We start from the raw sequence: 6633 nt of genomic DNA, 5'->3' as shown, positions 1-6633 counted from the left end.
CCTGTGGGAGCCTGTGAGTGCAATCACATGCACGCGTGCAATGCGTGTATGTGTAAATGTGTGCACACGCAGAAATATGTATCATGTTGTGTGTCTGTGTGTGCAGGCCCCATACTCGGCTCTGGACAGGCCCTCTAATCTCAGATCTTTCCACCTCCCTTCTGTCTGAGTCACAGTTCCTTGGCTTCAGTTACCTGCAGATTGTTGGGCTGCTCTCCACTCTGAAACCAAACAGAGAAGAAAAAGCAGGTCAGAGATCTGAGTCAGGAACTCTGGAACCTCGAGGAGGCTCAAGATGCATGAGGGGTGCCTGCAAACTGAATAACCCCATTCTCACCATGACAGTTGGTTTGGATCCAGGCGGGTCTGGGCCCACCATGGAATTTTCCCGGGTATTTGGGATTGGGTAGGGGGCGCATTTCAGTGCTGGGTTATACCAAGGCTGCACACAGGCTGAAGTTGTGCTGGGCAAAGCAGGAGAACACAGCATGTGGGAAAAGAGAACCAATACATGCGGCTGGGATGCCCTGAAGGACAGAAATGAAGCCTCAGCTCTGACCAGTTCAGTCCCCAGGAGACTCAGCTGAGCATGGCTCCAGTCTTAAGATGTCCTTTAGATATCTTGTCTTGCCTCCTTCCTAACGTGAGCCTTTCTAAGTGGATTTCTGTTTCATTTTATCTTGTTCTGTGTTCGGGCCGGCCCTGGGGCTTAGCGGTTAAGTGCGCGCGCTCCGCTACCGGCGGCCGGGGTTCGGATCCCGGGCGCGCACCGATGCACGGCTTCTCCGGTCATGCTGAGGCCGCGTCCCACATACAGCAACTAGAAGGATGTGCAGCTATGACATACAACTATCTACTGGGGCTTTGGGGGAAAAATAAATAAATAAAAAAAATTTATCTTGTTCTGTGTTACAATAGAGAGATCACCAAGTTGTAAAATATAGTCATGCACCACACAACGTTTTGGTCAATGAGAAAGCGCATATATGACGGTGGTCCCAAAAGATTAGCACCATATGGCTTAGGTGTGTAGTAGGCTATACCATCTAGGTTTGTGTAAATATACTCTACGATGTTCACACAATGACAAAATCACCTAATGAGGCATTTCTCAGAATGTATCCCTGTTGTTAAGCAACATGTAGCAAAAGCAATAGAAGATCTTTTCAGAGCTCCATAAATTTACAGCAAGGCCTTCCAACCCTGCTTTTGCATCAGAATAACCAGTAGACTTTAAAAACATACAGCCCTTGCATAGAATAACTCAATTCTATAAAGATGCTGATTCTCCCTAACTTTATCTATAAATTCAAAGCAATTCCATGTAAAACTACATTTAGATTTTTTTTTAGGAACTTCATAAATTTATCCTAAAAGTTCTATTTTAAGGAGGTCCATTAATCTTAAAAAGAAAGCGGAAATGGAGGACAACTTGTACTTGCAGGTACTATAAAAGCCACACCAGTACAAACAATGCAGTGCTAGGTGCCCAATGGACAGACTCTTCTCGACATGGGAACTGAGTATGCACTGAAGGTGACCCCACATCAGTGGGGGGATCACAGACAGCAGAGCAGCTGGCTTTGGGAAAACTGACTCACCATATGGAGAAAAATCACTGGAGTCTCACCTAACACCAAATAAAATGGTGAATTTCAGATGGATTAAAGACCTACACATAACACACATAAAGTGAATAAAAGAAAGTGTAAGAGAATATCTTTGTGACCTAAGAGTGAGGAAGCTCCTCTTCAACAAAACATCAAAAACACAGGGTACAAATTTGATGAATTAGATTTTATCGAAATTAATGATTTCTTTTCAATAAGGGGCAACACAGACAAAGCAAAGAGCAGATGACAGAATAGAAGAAGGAATTCACAATGTTTAATATCAATGAGGGATTAATATCCTATATATATATATATATATAAAAGAACTCATGTGAATCAATAAGAAAGAGACAGCATCCCATAGGAAAAAAGGGCAAAGGCCACAAACTGGCAATTTTCAGAAAACGAAGCCCCAAAACTAGCATATAAAGAGAGGTCCAGACTTCTTAGCGTTCAGAGGAGTGTAGACTAAAAGCACAACGAGAAATCACTCATCCTCATTGACTGGCTAACTTAGAAAGCAGGCTCATGTGGCATGTGGGCACGTGGAGCCTCAAGGCACTGCCAATGGCAGGATAATGGTGCTGCCTTCAGAGGGTCCCTCTACCCCACTTGTGACACATCCCCCATGGGCCACCAACTCCCCTCCTGGGCATACATCCCAGAGAAATCTCCACACACAGCCAGAAGACTACACAGTTGAGGCTACTCATTCAGCGTTGTTTGTGGTGGTATGGAGTAAGAGGCAGGCTTGAGGTCTCCAGGAGAGTGGCTGGCTAAAATGGGTGCTCTGCAGCAGGAAGGAGAAACAGATCAGATGTACATGTGGAGGAAGGTAAAACATAGTGATGAGTGAGAAAAGCAAGGAACAGCATGAGACTATAAATGTTATTTACAGAAACTAAAATGTATGTGCACAAAACAGCAATTCACGTTTTGCAAGAATACAGTCATGCATCACTTAACCATGGGGATACGTTCTGAGAAATGCGTCATTAGACGATTTCATCATTGTGTGAACATCACAGCGTGTACACAAACCTAGATGGTACAGCCTACTACACACCTAGGCTGTCTGGTACTAATCTTATGGGACCACCATCCTATACGCGGTCCATCGTTGACCAAAACGTCATTATGTGGTGCATGACTGTATATACAAAATAAAGATACACATTAGTCTGTATGCTGTATGGGGGGAAAGGAAGAAGGTACAGGGAGAAATAGTTACATACAGGGTAACATGCCCACTCCAGACCCATGAGTCAGAGTCTTTGAGAGTGGGCACCAGGAATCTAGATGACTCTGATGTGCAACCAGGATTGGCACCAATGATTTACAGTATGCTTACACCTCAGGACAATATAAAAGTAAATGCAGAAGTAAAACTCAGATATAACCTCTACCAAGTGACATAGATTAATATATGCCATGTGGCTGTGGAATAAACCAGAATGAAGCATGTTTGGTTAATCATAGCAATGACTGGGATGCTGAGATGTAAAGTGGACAGTGGGAGGGACATGAGCTTCACTCACCGGCGTGGCCTTCAGCTCTTCTCCAGTCTGAAGCAGCCAAGGGAAAATGGAATCAGAACACCAGGTCCCTGCAGCTTCCCTGCTCACATGATGCATTTTGCACCCACCCCTGCCCCTCTCCCCTTTCTCCTGCCACCCATACAGCCAGCAGGTTTCCAGCCTGGGCATCATACCTAGTTGGGAGATGAGAAGAACACACATGGATACCCAGATGCTAAAGAAGAAATAGTTCTAAGAACGGTCACTTACCAAGTTGTGTCTGAAGCTTCCCTGTAAGCAAAACGCAGGGAAAACATCAGCCTGGGGATAAATGGAGACGCCTTCCCAAGGCAGTAAGGCCACTGGGAACCACTACTCACCCCAACCCCATCCTTGTCTCTGCATCACCCTAAAAAAAGAAGCCCATCTGCAGGATTCTTACGCCTCATCCTATTCCTTGCTCTAAAGCAGAGATCTGCACAGGGCCAGAAGGGACAACACTCTTGGTACTCAGGAGCCTCTTCCCAGGGCTCATGGCTGAAGGGGCTACTGCTCTTTTGCCCTGAAATCACATGCTTTCCTGGGGAGGAGGTCCTGCAGGAGCCTCAGCGTGGCTTCCCGGGTACATTATTTAAAGGACTGGGAGGACATCACACACAATTATTTCCCCTGGCCAGATACCAAGACTGATATTTTGCCATTAGAAACGCATTCCTTTGATTTTTTCATGCTAGGTCCTCTTTTTTTTTTTCCTGAGGAAGATTGGCCCTGAGCTAACATCTGTGCCAGTCTTCCTCTTTTTTGTATGTGAGTTGCTGCCACAGCATGGCTGACCAGTGGTGTAGGTCCACACCGGGAACTGAACCCTCGAACCCTGCCAACCTAGGCCACCAAAGCAAAGCAGGCCAAGCTTAACCACTACACCACCGGCCGGCCCCCCAGACCCTCTTTTAAAACTAAATGCTCCTGGGAAAGGCAACACCATACACTAATTCCAACTACAGTGTTAATGACTTATTATAGTTGGTTTTTTTGGGTTTCCTTTTTCCCCTTCAGGACTGGGTAGGCTGCAAGACAAACTTCTCCAACCTCACAATTTTGTCTGGAGTTTTACTGGAGCCGGCAAGGTGGTTCTTTAGGTCTTCCTCCTACCCATAGCGGCCTTCTCCATTCCCCTTCCTTTGGATTCACTCTCCCCTCCTCTGTACACACACACACACACACACACACACACACACACACACACGCACCATGGTTTCAAGGTGCTAAGTCCCTGTAGGTAGAAAAATGAATCTGATAATTCACTCCACTTTGGTGCAAATTAAAGGCGTTCCTTGCCAGTGGCACTTGTATTCAAGAGAGAAGGACATTCCAGGACGATGAACAGGAGGGAGTAGACGTGTAATTGTAACTGAAGCGTATAATTTGCAGGTGAGGGGCTGGCAGGGTCTGTCCACAGGGTCTCAGGCCAGACCTCCTTGGCAGCTGCGCTCCAGGCTGGGAGTGGAGAGGTGGGAGGCACAGAGGGATGGGTCGTTGCCATCCATCGCTCTTCAAAGGGAGCCTAAACTCATTGAACTCTTTCTTCCACTGTGCGCAAGCAGGGTTACCCCACTAGCCCGCAGGCCAGCACCGTGTGCGCGGCACCCAGAACTTACCCAGTTCCGCTGTGAGTTTCCCTGGAGAAGAAATGAAGAAAAGAGGGAAATCTCGACGATGAACACCGAAGCCTCGTTTCCCCAAAGTGCACAGCCTCGGGCCCCGGCGTTCTGGGGAGCAGGCTGGGGTGGACGCGAGGGAGGGGCGGGCCCCGAGGCTGAGGAAGCGGAAGAGCACCCCTCGGCCGCCCCCTATCTGCCCTGCCCGAGGGTCTGCAGTACCGGCCTTCTGGACCCACCGCCCTCCCTTCTGCTGTCAGGGCTGGGAGCGAAGAGCGCGCCTCTCCCTTGGATACCTTTGTCCTTCTCTGCCTGCTCCTTCAGCTTTTCTGCCAGGAGGAAGAAAGGGGAGAGGACGTGAGTGCGCGCTCCCGCCTGTCCCCTCCCGCCTCAGCCCCGCCCGCGGGGGGACGGCGCCCCCACCGCCCCTCCCGGCAGGGCCGCCTGGTAGCTCGGGCCCTCCGCTGCTCGCGAGAGAGGTGCAGCGCCAGCGCCCTGGGCAGAGCCGGGAGGAGCGGCAGCGCCGCCAGAGTCCCGAGGAAAGCTCTCTTCCAGGGGGAGGTTCCGGGTGAAAATACGTCTGGAAAACACCCCACAGGGAGTTGTCCCGATTTAGGCGCCACGAAGACACTAAATGACACTGTTCCGGCCCCTGCGTGCCGGAAAACCTTCCGAGGGACCTGTTGGCGCATTCAACCCCCTTGGCCCCACCGAAGCCATCTGTAAAGTGGGACTGGGACCTGCTCTCGAGGGGTGGATCCCGAGGAAGAGCGGCGATCTTGAAGCTGCTCGGCGGAAAGGGGGAAGTGCTGCCAACTGCAGGACGTGCAAGGACAGGGGCTGAGCGGCCGCCCACTCCCCCGGCTTGACGCCCCTGCGACCAGTGCCCTGGCCTCCTCCGCTTCTTCTACTCTCGCCCTGCACCTGAAGATCAGGAGAATCCGAGGTGTGTTGTTGATATCTGGAGCCCAGTGAATTATTGCTCTCTACCCTCACCATGGAATCCACAAGTCATCCGCCTGCTCCTTGCAAATACTTGGCTTCTACTTTTCTTCACACCGTTGGAAGAACTGATAGCAAAGCCCCTCTGTCCTCTCCAGGCTCCCTGGGGAGGATCTGCCCAGAGGCAGGATGTGGCTCAGGGCAGATCCACAGTGGCTACACAGTAAAGAGATAGGTACAAAAATGGAGAGTAACCCTTTAGAAATTCTTGTGGCATTTTAAGATAATAATTTTGTGTCTATTGAAGACAATTATAAAAAATTGGTGCTTTTATCTCAGTGGTCTTTTTAAAAAATATATTTTCCTTTTTTATTGTGGTAAAATATACATAACATAAAAACTACCATCTTAACCATTTTTAAGCTTACAGTTCAGTGGCATTAAGTACATTCACATTATGCATCCATCACCATCAGAACTTTTTTCATTTTCCGAAACTGAAACTCTGTCCCCATTAGACTGTAACTCCCCATTCCTTCCTCCCCCAGCCCCTGGTAACTTCTCTTCTTTCTGTCTCTATGAATTGACTGTTCTAGGTGCCACATATAAGTGGAATTATACAGTATTTGTCCTTTTGTGTCTTATTTCACTTAGCACAACATATTCTTTTGTTTTTAATTTTATTTTTCTAGCAATGCATTTTTATTGTCTTGTACAGAAGCATTGGGCCACAATGGATTGGTCTTTCACCACAAATGGTTTGCAAAGCACTGATCTAAGAGTTAAGAGCTAGGGCTCAGAGTCAGATGCCACCCTGACCTGAAATCTCAACATTGTCCCTCTGTCCAGCCTCTCCTGCCTCCTCCCTGCTCCTCCAATAGCCACCCACATTCCCATCCCAGG

At 48.4% G+C, this 6633-nt stretch overlaps 1 pseudogene; it reads right to left on the bottom strand.

The window, feature by feature from the left end:
- The window catches only part of LOC131401951 (butyrophilin-like protein 9), a 52496-nt pseudogene that overhangs the window by 2169 nt on the left and 43694 nt on the right, over positions 1-6633 (bottom strand).

This window comes from Diceros bicornis, assembly GCF_020826845.1.
Source record: "Diceros bicornis minor isolate mBicDic1 chromosome 27 unlocalized genomic scaffold, mDicBic1.mat.cur SUPER_27_unloc_1, whole genome shotgun sequence".
Lineage (NCBI taxonomy): Eukaryota > Metazoa > Chordata > Mammalia > Perissodactyla > Rhinocerotidae > Diceros > Diceros bicornis.
This window is presented reverse-complemented; position numbering and strand designations above follow the sequence as displayed.